The sequence below is a fragment of the Pogonomyrmex barbatus genome, unplaced genomic scaffold (genome assembly GCF_055798465.1).
Source record: "Pogonomyrmex barbatus isolate J1 unplaced genomic scaffold, ASM5579846v1 scaffold22, whole genome shotgun sequence".
In the NCBI taxonomy this organism is placed as follows: domain Eukaryota; kingdom Metazoa; phylum Arthropoda; class Insecta; order Hymenoptera; family Formicidae; genus Pogonomyrmex; species Pogonomyrmex barbatus.
In genome coordinates this window covers 914,006-931,180 of record NW_028297119.1, presented here as the reverse complement: position 1 = coordinate 931,180, position 17,175 = coordinate 914,006, and the positions used below count along the sequence as shown (strand labels likewise).

Sequence of the window (17,175 nt, the reverse complement as noted above, 5' to 3'; positions counted from 1 at the left end):
GACTTTTTTGTTTCCCTTGATTTCTTCTACACTGCGGCTCATTCCCTAATGCTGGAACATATATATATATATATATATATATATATATATATATATACAGGATGTCTCAAAACTCCCGCATTTGGAATACACTACGTGATTCTCTATACCAAAAGAAACAACAATTTCCTTTAATAAAATTGCGTGCGATGAGTAGTTTTTTCAATGGATCAGATTAAATGTGACGAATGTCAGCGCGTATGTACGTAGCGATAAGGACCGGCGCGCATTCCTCAGGCTGGCGTTATCTGGTACCTTATCTTTGACAACTTCACGTATTGTATTGTTTAAAATATTATAAAGTTGACAAAATAAATATTGTTTTCATCCTTTACGTAACGATAAAAAATTCAATAAAAAGAAACTGATTTCGTAGCATTATCTGGAAATAAAAATAAATGTAAATAATATGATGTATTAATTGAGCATTTTATTATTTTAATTACTGCGCAATTGCATATGATAATCAAAAAGAAATACGATTATTACAAAATATTTAAAATATTTTTGAAATATTTTTGTTAGATCATAATTATCAAAATTATTTATAAATCATAATTATCAAAATGATTTATTTTGATAAATATAATTTTTCATATTTTTCTTATTTAAATAATTTTAATCTTTTATAATTTTTTTAACTTCTTTGATACAAGAAATAATTTTACACATTTACTAAATATGAGAAAATGTTTCAAGATATCGATACAAAGATTATTGAAATTTTAAGAGATTGTGTAATTATTGTAATATTATAAAGCTAAATTTTTTTGTATAAATCTTTTGTTAATTTTTTTTGAGAAAAAATGAGGAGAGAACCGAACCTCCCTCAAAATATCTTAAATTATAAGTTTAAATATTTTATCTTTAAACACTATGATGAAGAAACCAATTTTTTAACTCTTCGTGATTACGTACTCACGTAATTAACAAATATTCGTTAAATTCAATATTTTTTTTATTGTCATATGCAATTGCGCAGTAATTATAATAATAGAATGCTTAGTTTATACATCATATCATTTAAATTTATTTTTATTTCCAGATAATGTCACGAAATCAGATAATTTTTTTATTGAATTATTACGTACAGGATGAAAACAATTTATTTTGTTAACATGTATTATATTTTAAACAATACAGTACGAGAAGTCGTCAAAGATTAAGTCCCAGGCCGCGCCAGCCTGAGGAACGCGTGCCGGCCCTGACCGCTATGCACATACGCGCGCTCATTCGTCACTTTTAATTTTTTACTGTAAAAATTACTCGTCGCACGCAATTTTGCTAAAGGAAAAAGTTGTTTCTTTTAGTATAAAGAATCACGTAGTGTACTCCAAATGCGGGAGTTTTGGAATATCCTGTATGTATATATATATATATATATATATATATATATATATATATATATATATATATACAGGATATATATACAGGATGTTCCAAAATTCGCGACTTAAAATACTATAGCAGGTAAGTTTATGAAAAATTAAGTCAAAAGTTTATTTGCATATTTTTCAAACAATTTCAAACAATAGTTTTTGAAGTATAAAGGTTAGCTGGCCAATCACTTATTACTTTTAGACGCTTATCCATGAGTCGCGCGTGAAGTAGAATTAATGAGAGTGCATACTTCAGACCTTGTACGCACTTTTTTGATACTTTAATATTTTTTTATACCTTGCATCTCGTCTCATAATTTTGATCGCAAATTAATGATGTCAATAAAAAATATGAAAACTTAAATCCAAATTATAGCCAGTAGATTATAAAGAAATATTCAGATTACTACAATTCATATTAATGCAATAGTATGAATATTAAGAAATATAAATAAGATTTAACTAGTTGCCGTAATTGTATACGCGCGCAATAGTTTTTTATGAGAACTAATTAATTATAATTTTTTCGAATTTATTTATTCATTCTTTTTAACAAATAAGAAAAGAAACGATTAATTAAAATAACAATTAATGATTAATTTTAAATAAAAAAATAAAACTCGTTAATTAATGTAACATTGAAAAGTTTTTATTTATGCAATAGTTACAATAAATGTTCAAAATTTCTGCCAGCTTCAATACAAGCTGTAGCTCTTGTAATAATATTATTACGGATGCGACGTAACATAGCTGCATCGATATTTACAATATTTGCGTGAAGTTTTGCAATTATTTCTTTCAGATTCTGCGTGTTGTTAGTGTAAGCAAAATTTTTGCATATCCTTACGAGAAAAAAATCAATTGGAGTTAAGTCGGGAGATCTGTCATATAAATAACAAAAATATTATCTTTTAATTATTATACAGTAGTATAATGATTTACTTTACCTTGAGCCATTTTATAGGACCGTATAGTCTTAACCAACAATTTAGAAAATTCTGATTTAATATATGTAGGACTCTTCTTGTGTTATGTGCTGGGCAACTATCTTGCATGAACAAGAGTGAAGAGAAAGGAAAAGGGAGTGGTCAGAAGGGCAAGAAATTGGAGGAAGAGCAGCGCGGTAGGCAAAAAGACAGAAAAGGAAGGAAAAGGGATAGAGGGTTTGAGATTAGAGCAGGGAGCAGAGGGGCGAGAGAGGGGGAGGAGAAGAGCTAGTATAGATAGTATAATTAGTATAATTAGAGCATAAAATAGGTAAGGAAGTAGAAAGAAATAGAGAGAAAGAGACGGGAGCGACAGTGTCGCCAGAGATCATAGAATGGGTTATACATAGAAAGGAAAGCTATGCAAAGATTGAGACGAGAGTGTTACAATAGTATAGGAGATAGCATGGAAGAGCAGGCAAAGAAGAAGAGGGAATTGTTGGGAGAGGATTCATTTGAGGGAAAAGAGGAACAGATTTTTCAAAGAAATAAGAAGATGATAAGATCACCGATGAAAGGGGGAGGGAAGGAGGTGATGATTGGAGGTTTTAAAGAGTTAGCAGAAGAGATAAAGAGAAAAAGAGAGAATAAGAGGGGTAAGAGAAGAGATAAAGAAAATGGCAAGGGGACAAAGGGAGATGATTAGGTTAGAAGTGGAAAAGATGAGAGAGGAGTTAAAAGAGAGAAAGAAGAAATAGATTAGGAAGAGGGAGAAGATGAGAGAAAGAATTGAAAAAATGAAAGAAAACCTGGAAAGGCTGGAATTAGGGGGGGGGGGGTAGGAATTAGAGTAAGAAATAATGGGGGAAGTGGAATAGAATGTAAGGAGGAAGGAAGAGGAAAGAGGGATAATGAAAAAGAATGGAAAGAAAGAATTAAGAAACTAGAAAGGAAGTGAGAGAAGAAGGAAGATGGAGACAGAAAGAGAAATATTATAATTAAAAAATTGAAAGAAGGAGAAAAGGGGGTGAGAGAGAAAGTCGAGGATATATTGAAGAAAGTGGGGGGAGCGGTGAAAGTGGAAAAGATACGAAGGATAGGAGCAGGAGGGAAAAAAAGAGAGATGATAATAGTAAAGTTGGAAAGTGAGAAAATGAAAAGAAGGATTATGAGGAACAAATAGAAACTGAAAGGGGATGAGATCTAGATAGAGGAAGATTTGACATAGGAAGAAAGAAGGATAAGATGGAAATTGAAGGAGATTGATAAAGGAGAAATGGACGGGGAAAAAGATGAGGATGAGGGAAGGAGGGATATGGTTAGAAGATATATGGTGGAAATGGAATGAGGAGAAAGAAGAGTTGGTAGATGGGAAAGAAAGGAGCTGGGGTGTAGAGAAGGAATTAGGAGGTAAAAAAGTGGGGAAGACGTAGAGGGAGTGCAAGGGAAGGTGGAATAGAAGAAATGAGAGAACAGAAGAAAAAAAGAAGGAAGAGAAGGAAGGAGATCGGACAGCTGAGAATAGAGAGGGTAAAGAGGAGGAGAAAGATAAGGGAGGTAAGAGGGTTTTTGAAAACTAAGGTAAGACAAGCACTAGAAAATATGGAAGGAGAAGATAATAGGGACAATAAAAAAGGAAAAAGATGATGGGACGATGAATGTGTAGAAAGGAAGAGGGTAGTAAAAAGGACGCTGAGGAATTGGAGGAAAGAAGAGAAGAAAAGAGTAGTGTATAGGAGGACGAAGAAAGAGTATAAGGAATTATGTGAGGAGGAAGAAAAGGGAGAATGAGAGATGGGAGAGGGAAACGGAGGAGGCAAGAACGGAAGGACAAGTGTGAGAGGTGGTAAACAGAGAAAGAAAGAGATAGAAAGGTATTAAGAGGAATATAGGGATGGAAGAATGGGAGGAATATTTTAAGAGTTTATTAGGAGGAGTAGAGGGAAAAGTAGTACAGGGAAGGGAGACGAAGGAAGACGGGAAAAAGAAAGGGAACTAGAGAGAGGAGAAATCTATAGAATAATAAGAAAGATGAAGGATGGAAAAGTGATAGATACAGATGAAATCCAGGGGAAGTGTGCAAATATAGTGGAAGAGAGATGGAGGATGAGTATGGTGGATATGGTGGATATGGGTATGAAGATGGTGAATATGTAATAGAATATGGAAAAGGGAGGGATAGCCAGAGAGTTGGAAGGAAGGGATAATAGTGCCGATTTGAAAGAAAGGACAAGGGTAGGACTATAGGAGAATAACGTTAATGCCGTCATTGTAGATATACGCAGCAGCACTGGCGGAAAGGCTAAGGGACGAGATAGAGGAGAAGAGTTTGCTGCCAACAACACTTCCCTGTCCACCGAATCAAACGGGGTTTTAGAAAGGGGATATCGACAATATACATGTACTAATAATGTACTAATAAATTAATAAATAAACTAATAAATAGACAGATAAGAAAAGAAAAGGGGAAAGTAGTGGCGTTATTTGTGGACTTGAGAGCGGCATTTAATTCGATGGACAGAGATGTTGTTTAGGATTATGAGAGAAAGAGGGATAAGAGAGGGCTTAACGGAAAGTGTGGAGGAGATGATAAGGGAGATGAGGAGCAGGGTAAGGGTAGGAGGAGAGATGGAGAATGTGTTTTGGACAGCAAGGGGGATGAGGTAAGAATGTCCATTGAGTCCAGTTCTGTTTAATTTAATAAATTTAGTAAATTTGAAATTGGGAAGAAATGGGGAAGATTAGGAAATTGGGAGGAAATTGGGAAGGTGAGGAGGAGTTAGATTGGGGGAAAGGAGAATATTTTCTCTAGCATATGCAGATGATGTCATGTTACTAGCAGAGGAAGAAAGTGCTAGGAGTATGATAGAGAGGTTAGAGGGATATTTGAAAAGGAAGAGGTTGGAACTGAATGTGGAGAAGACGAAGGTGGTGAGGTTTAGGGAGCGGGGAGGAAGAATGACCATGGCGGACTAGAGGAGAGAGAAGAAAATAGAGAAAGTGAAGGAATTTAAATATCTGGGATACATATTGCAGAGGACAGGAAGCTCATGTAAGGGAGAGAGTGGCAGAGGCAGCAGCAGCGATGGGACAGGTTTGGGGAATTGGGAAGAGAAGATTTGAGAAAGACTGAAAGAGAAGGATATGGTTGTTTGATACCTTAGTGTGGACGGTAGCGGGATGGAGTGGAAATTTGGGGATGGAGAGAGAGGGAAAGGGTGGAAAGATTATAGGAAAGATTTTTGAGATGGGTATTAAGGGTAAAGAATAGAACGCCAGGATATTTGATAAGAAAGGAAGTGCAAAGGGAGATGATGAGAAGTAAGGCGGGAAGAAGAATAGTGAGGTATGAAGAGAGGCTAGAAGAGGGTGAGAGGAGTATATTAGATAATGTCTGAGATAAAAGAAAGGGATGGAAAAAGAGAAAGAATTATCAAAATGGAAAAGAGAAAAAAGTCAGTTTTTTAGGAATAGAGGGAAGAGATTGGGAGAGGCAAAAAAGAAAGAAGGGGATAGAATTTGAGGAATTGGAAAGCAAAGAAAAAGAAAGGCAGGAGGAGAGATGGGAGAGGATAAGAAGCGGAAGATTTAGCAGATAGTATGGGAGAGTAGAAGGAGAGGAGATACCAAAATACTTAGAAAAGAATTAGGAAGAGAGTAGATGGAAGAGAGTAGCGAGATTTAAATTAGGAAACGAGATGAGAAAGGGAAGATATTGGAAGGAGGAAAATAGAAGGGAGTGTAGGCTGTGCGGGAAATGCGTGGAGACATGGGAGCATGTTTGGGAAGAATGCAGAAGATGAAGATAGGAAGGAGACGGTGGCTAGCAAGAGGAGTACGAGAAAATCCTAAGAGAGGAGGGGGAAGGAGAGGAATGAATTATCGGGGGCTCGAACCATGCTTGATGCAATCTCTCCTGTCGCGCACCAGGAGGATTATTTATATATTTGCCAATGGCGTTAGAGGGTTATGTCGTCGCTGCAATCCGGCCTGCATTCATCGAGAGACTAGGACCATCTCTCTGGAGTACCGGTCGGGGGATTCGAGAGAATACATGTATTAGGTGTACAAAAAAGTTCTGAGCTTTTTTTTGTAAAATTCAATCTTTATTCAAAAACAAACAAACAACAAAAACAACAAAAAAATATTAATCAGCGAAATATTCCCCGTTTGCATCGACGACCTTTTGCCATCTTTCGGATAGCTTGCGAATTCCTTGACGATAGAAGCTCATCGGCTTCGAAGCGATAAAGTCAAATGCATTTTCGTATCTCTTCAAATCTTATGAAATGTGTATCAGCCAAATGATGCTGCACTGACCGGAATAGGTAGTAATCGGAAGGCGCCATGTTTGGACTATACGCCGCGTGCGGGAGAAGTTCCCAACTTAACGCAAAGATATGGTTTTGAGTCGCTTTCGCAACATGTGGTCGAGCATTGTCATGAAGCAAGATCACTTTACGACATCCTTGGCCAGTAAATGGCCTCTTTTCTTCTAATGCATCGCTCAAATTGGTCAATTGTTGTTAGTAGCGGTCTGCTGTGATTGTTTCACCCGGTTATAACAACTCGTAATACAACATACCCACCAGATACAGAGCAAAACTTTCTTGGCGTGGATATTGGGCTTTGGCGTGGATTTTGAGCTTTGGCGTTGATGTCGAAGGTTGATCAGTGTCAATCCATGATTTTCTACGTTTAGGATTATCATAAAAAATTTTTCATCGCCTGTAATGATTTTGTGCAGAAAATCTTTTTTCCGGAACTTTGAAAGCAAAGTGAGTGCAGTGTCACGCCGACGATTTTTGTTGTCTTCGGACAATTCATGCGGAACCTGTCATGCGGAATCTGCCTTCCTTCTGAACCTTTCCTATCGTATGTAAACGTATGGAAATGGTTTGCTGCGTAACGCCAAGCTGTTCTGCAAGCTTTTTTTCAATTTGCGCAGAGTTTATATCCAGCAGTGTTTGCAATTCGTCCATTTCAATCTTTTGAGGGCGTCCAGCACGTGGTTCATCTTCAAGACTGAAATCTCCTTGGCAAAATTTTTTATATCATCCTTTATATGTAGTATGACTTATAGTGTTCTCTCCATATGCAGCACAAATCATTGCAGTGGCTTCAGCAGCATTTTTCTTCAGATGAAACGCGAAGTGGATGGAAAATTGAATATGCTCTTTTGTTATTGCCATCGTGAATACTACTGATTTTTGAGGTTATGTGCATCAAATGCCAAACCGTATGGCATTTTAGATGGCCAAATCTTTAAAAACAGCGCTTTAAAACCGCAAAACCGCTTAAAACCGCAAAAAGGCGGGAAGATATATAAAATTTAAATTGTTATTTCGATTGACGAAATCTAAAGTTCAGAACTTTTTTGTACACCTAATATATACGTATATTACAATATACATATATACATGTGTTCTTTCGAATCCCCACGACCGGTACTCCAGAGAGATGATGGTCCTATTCTCTCGATGGATGCAGGTCGGACTGCAACGGCGACACCTTCCAACGCCATTGGCAAATATACAAATAATCTTCTTGGAGCACGGACAGGAGAGATTGCATCAAGCATGGCTCGAGCCCCTGAATATGATTTATTAATAACGCGGCTTCGTCTGTGATACTGGCTTTTAACTAATGAAGCTTTTGCATGTTCGACAACGACGTCTTGGAATCTACCAACGACTCGAATATTCCGCAAAAATTTTCTCACTCAAAATCTCCAGAAAATTTCGGTAACGAGATACGAGACAACTGCAGAGTGACGCACTGGAATCTCTTAACGAAACGTCGCTGACCGATCGCAGCAAAAGATTAACAGTTTATGACACAGGATGCGTGATATGGCACTTGAATGTGCGACACAGCGGATTACACAGGACGCAGTCCGAGATAGCGTGCTAAGGAGTACAAAAATTACACGCTAAGCAAGGAGCACTGGACAGTGCGGGATGCACGTATGAGCGCGTGAACAGAGAATGCGCGGAACAATATACAGCAAACTAATAACTTGACGCGCGTATGATTGACTGCATGACATTTGTGTCGTCCGGGAGATCCTTACTTTTACAATTACACTGTCTCACCTTTACACGATAAGACAAACTTTATATCTTTCAGCGAATCGGTACGAATTTTGTCGCGGCAATGTTTCTTTATGGCAATACGCATGTTATGCATGTAGACGTTTATAGATATACATCCACAGCACGTCAGTCAAGATTCACAAGAATATTGCATATGTTTACACTGTACTTGTATCACAGTGCTGTTCTCTCGCACTTGATTTACTGAGTCCATTTATCTGTTCATCTATTTTTCTGTTAATTCGGATCGAAGGACCATTTAATGTACGCGTCTCCGATTTCATTAACTCGCATACACTAAAATTATTTATTTTAAGGCCAATTCGTGAAATGGTAAGGTCAAGCTCGAGAGTTCTATTAATAACATATGACATACTTTATTAAATTAACAAGTATTGCCAGACCGAAAGTACTCGCGTTACACGTTACAAGACGTTCGATCCCGACGAATGCTGGTCGCACAGTGAGCAGTCACGATCACTCGATAACATAGCTTTCGCATAAAAACGATCGGACGAAACAGTAAGCACATGAGTTAAGCTCGTGTAACTTTCGACAATCAATCAGTGAGCAACAATGAGCTGTCTTTCACAAATTTAACTGCTTTGAAAATACATAGAAACGAAAACAAGCACGCTCGTTCGAACAAAGCGTTTAACTATCCACAGAAGTTTCAAGAAAGAAAAATAAGCGTAAATTCGCACAGAGAATATTCTTTGTCAAATACTTATTAATTTTCCTGAACAGATGGGATGGGGAATGCGAGCGAGTAGAGCGGCTTAGAGTTTAAGATTAGATTGTAAGTAGGTTAAGATTAGGATAGATTAAGATAGGTTAAGATAGATTAAGTTTAGTAAGGAGTTTGTAGTGCGAGATCTTTTTTATATAGATTGTAACTTTAAGGGGATCAATAAAGCTAATGAACTGTGTAACACGTTTAAAGACACTGTTTCATATGTTTCACTTACATTCAGATAATTCATAAACAAGTATGATCTTACAAGCATTTCATCTACGATCCCTGCTCAAATATTAATTTTCCAACAATGTTGATATGCGCGATTCGTATTTCATATGGATTCTAATCGAACCAATAATGCCAATTATGTATATTGAACATTCCTTCTCTTGTGAATAACATTTCATCGGTCCAAAATATGTGATTCAAAAAGGTGTTGTCCATTTTATTTAAAAGCCATTGACAAAATTGCACACAATCCACATAATCTTGAGGTAATAATTTTTGCATTTTTCTGCAAAAATTCCTTGCAATTACGGCAACTAATTAAATCTTATTCATATTTCTTAATATTACTAATACTATTACATTAATATGAATTGTAGTAATCTGAATGTTTCTTTATAATCTACAATTTGGATGCTTCAAGTTTTCATAACATTTTTTATTGGCGTCATTAATTTGCGATCGATATTATGAAATCTTACACGGTAAAGTATTAAAAGAGTGCGTACATGATCTGAAGTGTGCGCTCTCACTAATTCTACTGCAGGCGCGACTCATGGACTCAAACGTCCGTCTAAAATAAATGATTGGTCATCTTATAATCTTTATATTTCAAAAATTATGGCTTGAAATAAAAATTTGCAAATAAACTTTTGACTTAATTTCATGTAAACTTACCTGCTATAGTATTTTAAGTCGCAAATTTTGGGACATCCTGTATATATACATGCACATATACACCCTGTATACGAGGATAGTCTGAAAAGTTTTGAGCCTTAACATGAAGATGACGTTACTCGTCAAAACCATTCTAGTACTACAATAGTATATGCTTTGAAAGACTTTTGTGAAAATTTCAGCCATTTTGGACGCTCAGTTGTTGTTTGACAGTCGTTTGTGTCAGTCGATGTCAATGTTTTTATGAAAATGGAAAAAAATTGAATATCGTGCCGTGATTAAATTCTTACATTTGAAATACTCCTGTGCAAATTAAAATCGAGTTGGACGCTGTTTACGGGGACTCTGCCTCATCATTTGCCACCGTAAAAAGATGGGCAGCTGAATTTAAACGTGGTCGTACCAGCTTGGCTGATGATAAGCGTTCGGGACGGCCAAAAACTGCGATCACTGCTGATAACATCGAAAATGTTCACCAAATGGTACTGGACGACTATCGAATCAAGATTAGAGAGATAGCAGAAGCTGTGGGCATATCGAAAGAACGCGTTTGTCATATATTGACTGAAGAAATGGATATGCGCAAGCTATCCGCGCGTTGGGTGCCGCACTTGCTCATTTTGGACCAAAAACGAATTCGAATGAACATTTCCAAGGCCCTGTTGGAGCGGCTTAAGCGAAACGAGTCAGATTTTTTGCGTCGATTCATAACTGTAGATGAAACTTGGATTCACCACTACACTCCAGAGACAAAAGAACAGTCAAAACAGTGGACTGCAAAGGTAAACCTGCTCCAAAAAAGGTGAAGACGGTTCCATCAGCTGGGAAGGTAATGGCGACTGTTTTTTGGGATAGTCACGGAATTGTGTGTATCGACTATCTTGAAAAAGGTAAAACAATAACGGGAGCGTATTACGCATCATTACTTCATAAGCTGAAGGCAGAAATTGCAAAAAAACGGCCGCATTTGAAGAAGAAGAAAGTGCTGTTCCATCAAGACAACGCACCTGCTCACACTTCGGCGGTCGCCATGGCCAAAATTCACGAACTGCACTTCGAATTGGTTGACCACCAATTGTTGTAGAACTATTATGTTGATAGACAATTTGTAGTGGCGCGTAGTTGTTGATATAACTGTTTGAATTTATTTTATTTAGAAAATTTAGCAACCAAAATCCTGCTTGCCGAGAAAATGGCCATGTTTCTCGTTGTTTTTCTATTTTCCTTAATGAAGCAATTACTACTGAGTGAAGCTGATACATTCACTGCCAGATACGCGGCTCACTGACGTACGCCTGTCTAAAGGACAGCAGTGAATGGATTAGCCCCATTCGGTAATAACTGCTTCATTAAGCAGAATAGAAGAAAATGACTCAAGACATTTCGATTCAAATTTTTACAAGGAATAACACTACATAATTCGTGGCCGCTTTTTATGTTAGACCCTGTATCTGTGTGTGCGTGCGTGCGTGTGTGTGTGTGTGTGTGTGTGTGTGTGTGTGTGTGTGTGTGTGTGTGTGTGTGTGTGTGTGTGTGTGTGTGTGTGTGTGTGTGGTGTGTGGGTAGATGGGTGAATGGGTGGTGTATATGTACAGAATGTCCCGTAAAAACTATAACAACGCTTAAGAGTAGATTCCTGGGATCATTTTGAGACAAAAATCCTAATACGAAAATGTCGAGGCTTTTTGAATTATAAATATTTAGAGGTAGCGAATCAAGTTTGCGCGCTCAGGTGTAGTATAATACGAAAGACGAAAACTGACTATCATCCTCTTTTGATTGAAAATTGATATTGTGGCGGTCACTGCCTCGCGAAAGCACCATCGACACACCGCCGCGCGCAGTCCCGCGCAGCATGGTGGTTCGCGCGCCCGCCACTAGATGGTGAATCGACAAATCACTTTCTCGTGTCTGAAACGCTACAACGGAACTATAAGAGCACTCGGCATCGCTCTTCGCCTCCGTCGCCTCGAACCAGTTATTGGTAAGAGCTGCACTGCGACGCCCTCCGAGCTCTGGAGGCCAGCCCTGGCCTCATTGCTCATCATACGGCAGTTTTTCCTGCTGGTAATTATCGACCTACATTCGGTCGTACGCGGCAGTTAACGCCACGGATACCCTTCCGGGCTTACGTCTGACGGCCGTGAACGCCGCCAAACCGGCCTTACCTTTGACGGCCGTGAACGCCGCCACATTCCTCTGGCTTACGTCTGACGGCCGCGAACGCCGCCAGCCTCCCAGCCTTGCCTCTGACGGCCGTGAACGCCGCCATATCCATCTCGCCTCTCTCCTACGTGTTTCTGTCAGCTGTGAACGCCACAGCCACATCACGTCCAGGAAGGTCTCTCGCGGCCAACGACGCCGCCCAATCCGTCCGTGTCCGAGCGCCCTGCTCCAGGCCGCAGTCTCAGCACGCCGATCTCCATCAACTCGAGGAGCCGCTGCTTAACAGGAGGACCTCCGCCGGCGTACCTCATCTCCAGGAGCCGCCCACGACGACTCGTCATCCCCGGGGCGATCGACGCTGCCCATCCAGGAGGCACCGGCACCGCTTGCCGCCGTTGACCGCGCGGCTACCCACGCCGCTACCGGGACACACGCCTCCCTCACCGTGCACCGACGAGGAGGGACGAATCACCGAACGACGAGCCAGGCGCCCAACCGGTCGCTGCAGGCAACAACTCCAGGACCTATTCGGCTCGGCTTCCTCCTCCGAGAATAGCCTGCCCCGGCCGCCGACTCCGCCCGCAGGGGACGCGTCGAGTCCCTCGACTTCCTCGAGCGCAACAGCACCTGAGCGGCCACCAACTCCTGGCCGCTCTCTGGAACCCGGCGCGCCACAGGATAGGCCGTGGCAACTCTGCGCCATTAAGCTCGGCCACGTGCAGCATCGGCCGCCGTGCCGTGACACTCGCCGGTTCTACACCGAAGCCGCCACGCAGACCACGGGACTGCCACCGGCCCAGGTCAAGCCTCCAACATTCACCCCCCGGCCGCGCCGAGGAGGAGCCGGGGTTCGTGAGAGGCGCAGGGAACGGCTACAGGAGCTTGCGCGCGCACGCGCAGAAACAGACGCAACCGACTCGCCTACACGCTTCTCTCGCGGGACCCAAACCAAATCCCGCCTGCCTATGTAACATTTTTCCTTGCATTTTTTAAGAATATAATGGCTTTTATTTAACTCAGCATTCTTTGATTGTTAGCGTGCATGCAACCTTCCCATATCCTTCAGCTTGCGCTCTCGTTATTCAATGCATAGCGATACTTGGCTGCTATCCCATATCCTTCCGCATTGCTTGGTGCTGACACTCACATCGTTGGTCCGCCACACAGCTGGTCGAGGACAGATCCTCTCCTTGGACCAAGAACCAGCTTTTACAGCCGATTGCGAGCGACACAGTGCAGCAGGCCACACACACCAAGTGACACACACCACACCATAAATTCGCAACAATAAACTGGTGACCGCCAAGTCGCCCCCATAATATAAAGGTTATAATGCAAAGATAATGAGTTATTTTTACTGATATTTATATAAATACACTGTGCAGATAGTATCTAAACAGATTATATTTTAATAAAAAGAAAAAAAATATTATTATATAATACGTAAAGCGCAAGCTATCAAATGACATTTCTTTCAGAAATTTGCTAGTTCCATATTTTACAAATAAATAAGATTATTATTATAAAAATCATTCGAAATACTATTTTAGAATAATAATAATAAATTTTTTAAAACAATTTATGAATTTATATACTATTATAAATAATAATATTTTAAATAATAATAACAATAAATTATTTTATTTTGTTTCATTTATTTAGTGCAAATTGTGCGCTACCCATTTGTATGCGATATTTAAGATTTTGTAAGATATGAAAACTAGCAAATTTCTGGAAATAATGTCATTTAACAACTTACGTTTTACGTATTATGTAATAATATTTTGTCTTCTTTTCAGTAAAATATAATCTGCTGAGATAGTCTATTTATGCGAATCCATAATAAAAAAATTCATGAAACACTCGAAATTTGTCGTCGAATGTATCGAAGGGTATTGTTGCTTCTTTTCCGCGATGACTGGCTCGCCGATGCTGGCGGTCGAGATTGCAATAATTTCGCGGTGATGATAATCGGTCAACAGATCGTGTCATAACGGGTTAGATTTGTGTACGAGGTTAGTTGCGAGTATAATTTATATAAACGTTTTTGAATGATCTATTACGTCCAGCGGACTCCACGATTCTTCGGAAAGAGATAACGGTAAATAAAAAATGCCTCGATCTAGAAAGATTTTCTCTTTTATCACTGGAAATGGAAGTCTTTCAAAATATACACGGAATTTCTCTCGAGACACGTCCTGTAATCAAACCGTCCGGAAACAATAATTTTTTGTGGATAACAGTCCCGGCGCCAAAAGATTTATAACATCCTAATAAAATTGGAAATACTAATAAAGTTGGAATTCCTGACGCATGAGAAACGTACCGAGATCGTTCAAGGCCGACATCCGAAAATGGGGGAGAGACGCCAATCAGGAGAATGCGATCGGCAGCCGTTGGTGAACACACCAATAAATAAATTAAGAATGTGGAACGACGGATGAAATTTTCTTTTCAAAAACTAATTCTGTCATTCGCCGGGAAAACCGGAAACATAAAAAAAACAATCACGATCCACAGAACGCCGCTCCCCTCTTTTCCTTACACTCGCGATTTTTCCGAACTATCATTCGAAAACTAACAGAAATTCATCACAAATTGAACGGAAGGGCCTGTTTGACTTGCGCGGAGAAAGCTAAGTAATTTGATTCCGAGTACGGGTCATCCGTTGAGCTCTCGGATCCTTTTTAGCCTTTCAAAGCCCTATATAAATCGTGATTCAGATCGCTCTCTTTCCTTCCCGAGGACGTCATCATTTGGAGCAGCATTCTCGCTCTTTCGGCGAGATTTTTTCTAACAATTAGAATAGCGCGACTCTTTTGAGTAAACCAATTCTCGAAGATTCTAGCAATCGCTATGCAATTGCCTCCCACGCGCCGTCGACAGTTCCCACAGCGTCAACAATGGTAAGTCGAATTTTCCTTCTTTTACTTATTATTTCGCGCTCCGACCCCGTCCCCCATTTACGAGACCGCGAAATTCTGCCTCTCAATTCCCCTCAGTTCAACACTATCTTTCGATACTCCATCTCACTTTCTCTCTTTTTTTTTCTCTCTTTCTCGCCGCCTGTCTATAGGTTCGCCTTAAGACACGCGGCTTGCCGAAAAAATTAGTGCATTTATCCATAGGTCCGCCTTTGGATATGAGGACGCCAAGAATCGGTGCATTCTCTCTCTCTCTCTCTCTCTCTCTCTCTCTCTCTTTCTCTCTCTTTCTTTTTCTTTCACTTCATTGCCTTGTGACCATAGGTTCGCCCTTTGGATACGCGGACGCTGAGAAAATCGGTGAATTTCACCCTTTTCTCTCATTTGTATTCCAACCCAGAATATTATCTTCCCCTGGCAGAAGCGAACCAAAAGAGCCTTAAAATATTTAAGGCACAAACTAAATAAATGGCTTCGATGCACACTTGCTGCAGGATCATTCACGGAAGCGGACATCACCACCCAGCATTTCACAACCTTGCATATGCGACCGATCATGAAAGATAACGTAGCTGTACTCGTGGAAATCTCCCCGATCAATCTTTTTCGTCTCATCGAACAACAATCCTTTCACGACATTCTCGAGATCAAAAATTTCGAATTGATTAACAAGTTCACGGAACCAAATTGCTCCGCATTTCTCGTGGAAGACGAACAAATCTTATCGGACGACCCGTACTCGGAACCAAATTACTTAGTTTTCTCCGCGCAAACCAAACAGGTCCTTCCGCTCAATTTGTCTTCCTCAGCGGAACAACAGTCTCTCGAGGAGTCCGAACTCGAGATACTTTCCCGCCTTATAAAACAATTCCCGCAATCACCTTCCCGCCCTTCGCCGGGAACGTTTTAGGGAAAGCTATATCTGCCAATTGATTTTATTACTTAATTATAATTGATTTTTTCATAATAGTGTTTAAAAATAAAATACTTAAATTTATAATTTAAGATATTTTAAGAGAAGTTTTGTTCTCTCCTCATTTTATCAGAAAAAATTAACAAAAGATTTGTACAAAAATACTTATTTTTATATTACAATAATTACATAATCTCATAAAATTTCAATAACGGTTGTACCGATATCTTGAAATTTTTTCATATATAGTAAATGTTTAAAATTATTTCTAATATCTTGTATCAGAGAAAACATTCTATTGATTATATGGTTAAAACAATAAAGCACAAGCAAAAACACAATTCGTAAGCATTTGTGATGTAGAGAAATTCTGAGAAATTCTAGGTAGGTTTTAATAATAATAGTTTTAATAATAATAATAGTCCTGAAAAGAGCTGATTAAAAATTTAAATTTATAAAAGATGTTTCTTTTAACGGAATATGTAACACTTAATAACGAGAAATTGAATTTTTCAACTTTTTAACAATTATAAATAATTTAATCAAATTGTTTTTTATGAAGAAAAATTTTTTGCAAAAAATACGCAATATGTATAGTACTTTAAATACGGTTATTTTAAAATATTTAAAATATTTTTATAATATTTTTGACATATTTTTAAAACAATTATTTACATAACGATCATAATTATCAAAATTCATAATTAGATCATAATTATCAAAATTATTTATTTTAATATCATTTTTCATATTCTTTTTATTTAAATAATTTTATCTTTTATTTTAATTTTTTTAACTTCTTTGATACAAGATATTAGAAATAATTTTAAACATTTACTAAATATGTGAAAAAGTTTCAAGATATCAATACAACATTATTGAAATTTTATGAGATTATGTAATTATTTTAATATTATAAAGATAAATATTTTTGTATAAATTTTTTATTAATTTTTTCTGAGAAAATGAGGAGAGAACCAAACTTCTCTCAAAATATCTTAAATTATAAATTTAAATATTTTATCTTTAAACATTATTATAAAAATCAATTTTTTGACTCTTCATGATTACGTACTCATGTAATTAATCAC

General features: G+C 38.4%; 1 protein-coding gene and 1 pseudogene across 11 annotated transcripts in view; both read left to right on the top strand.

Annotated features, from left to right (window-relative positions):
* LOC105427296 (chromatin assembly factor 1, p105 subunit) overlaps nucleotides 1-17,175 on the top strand; it is a 798,730-nt gene that overhangs the window by 514,936 nt on the left and 266,619 nt on the right. The gene's annotated exons all lie outside the window — the stretch shown is intronic.
* Nucleotides 4,376-13,266, top strand: LOC148936410 (uncharacterized; annotated as a pseudogene).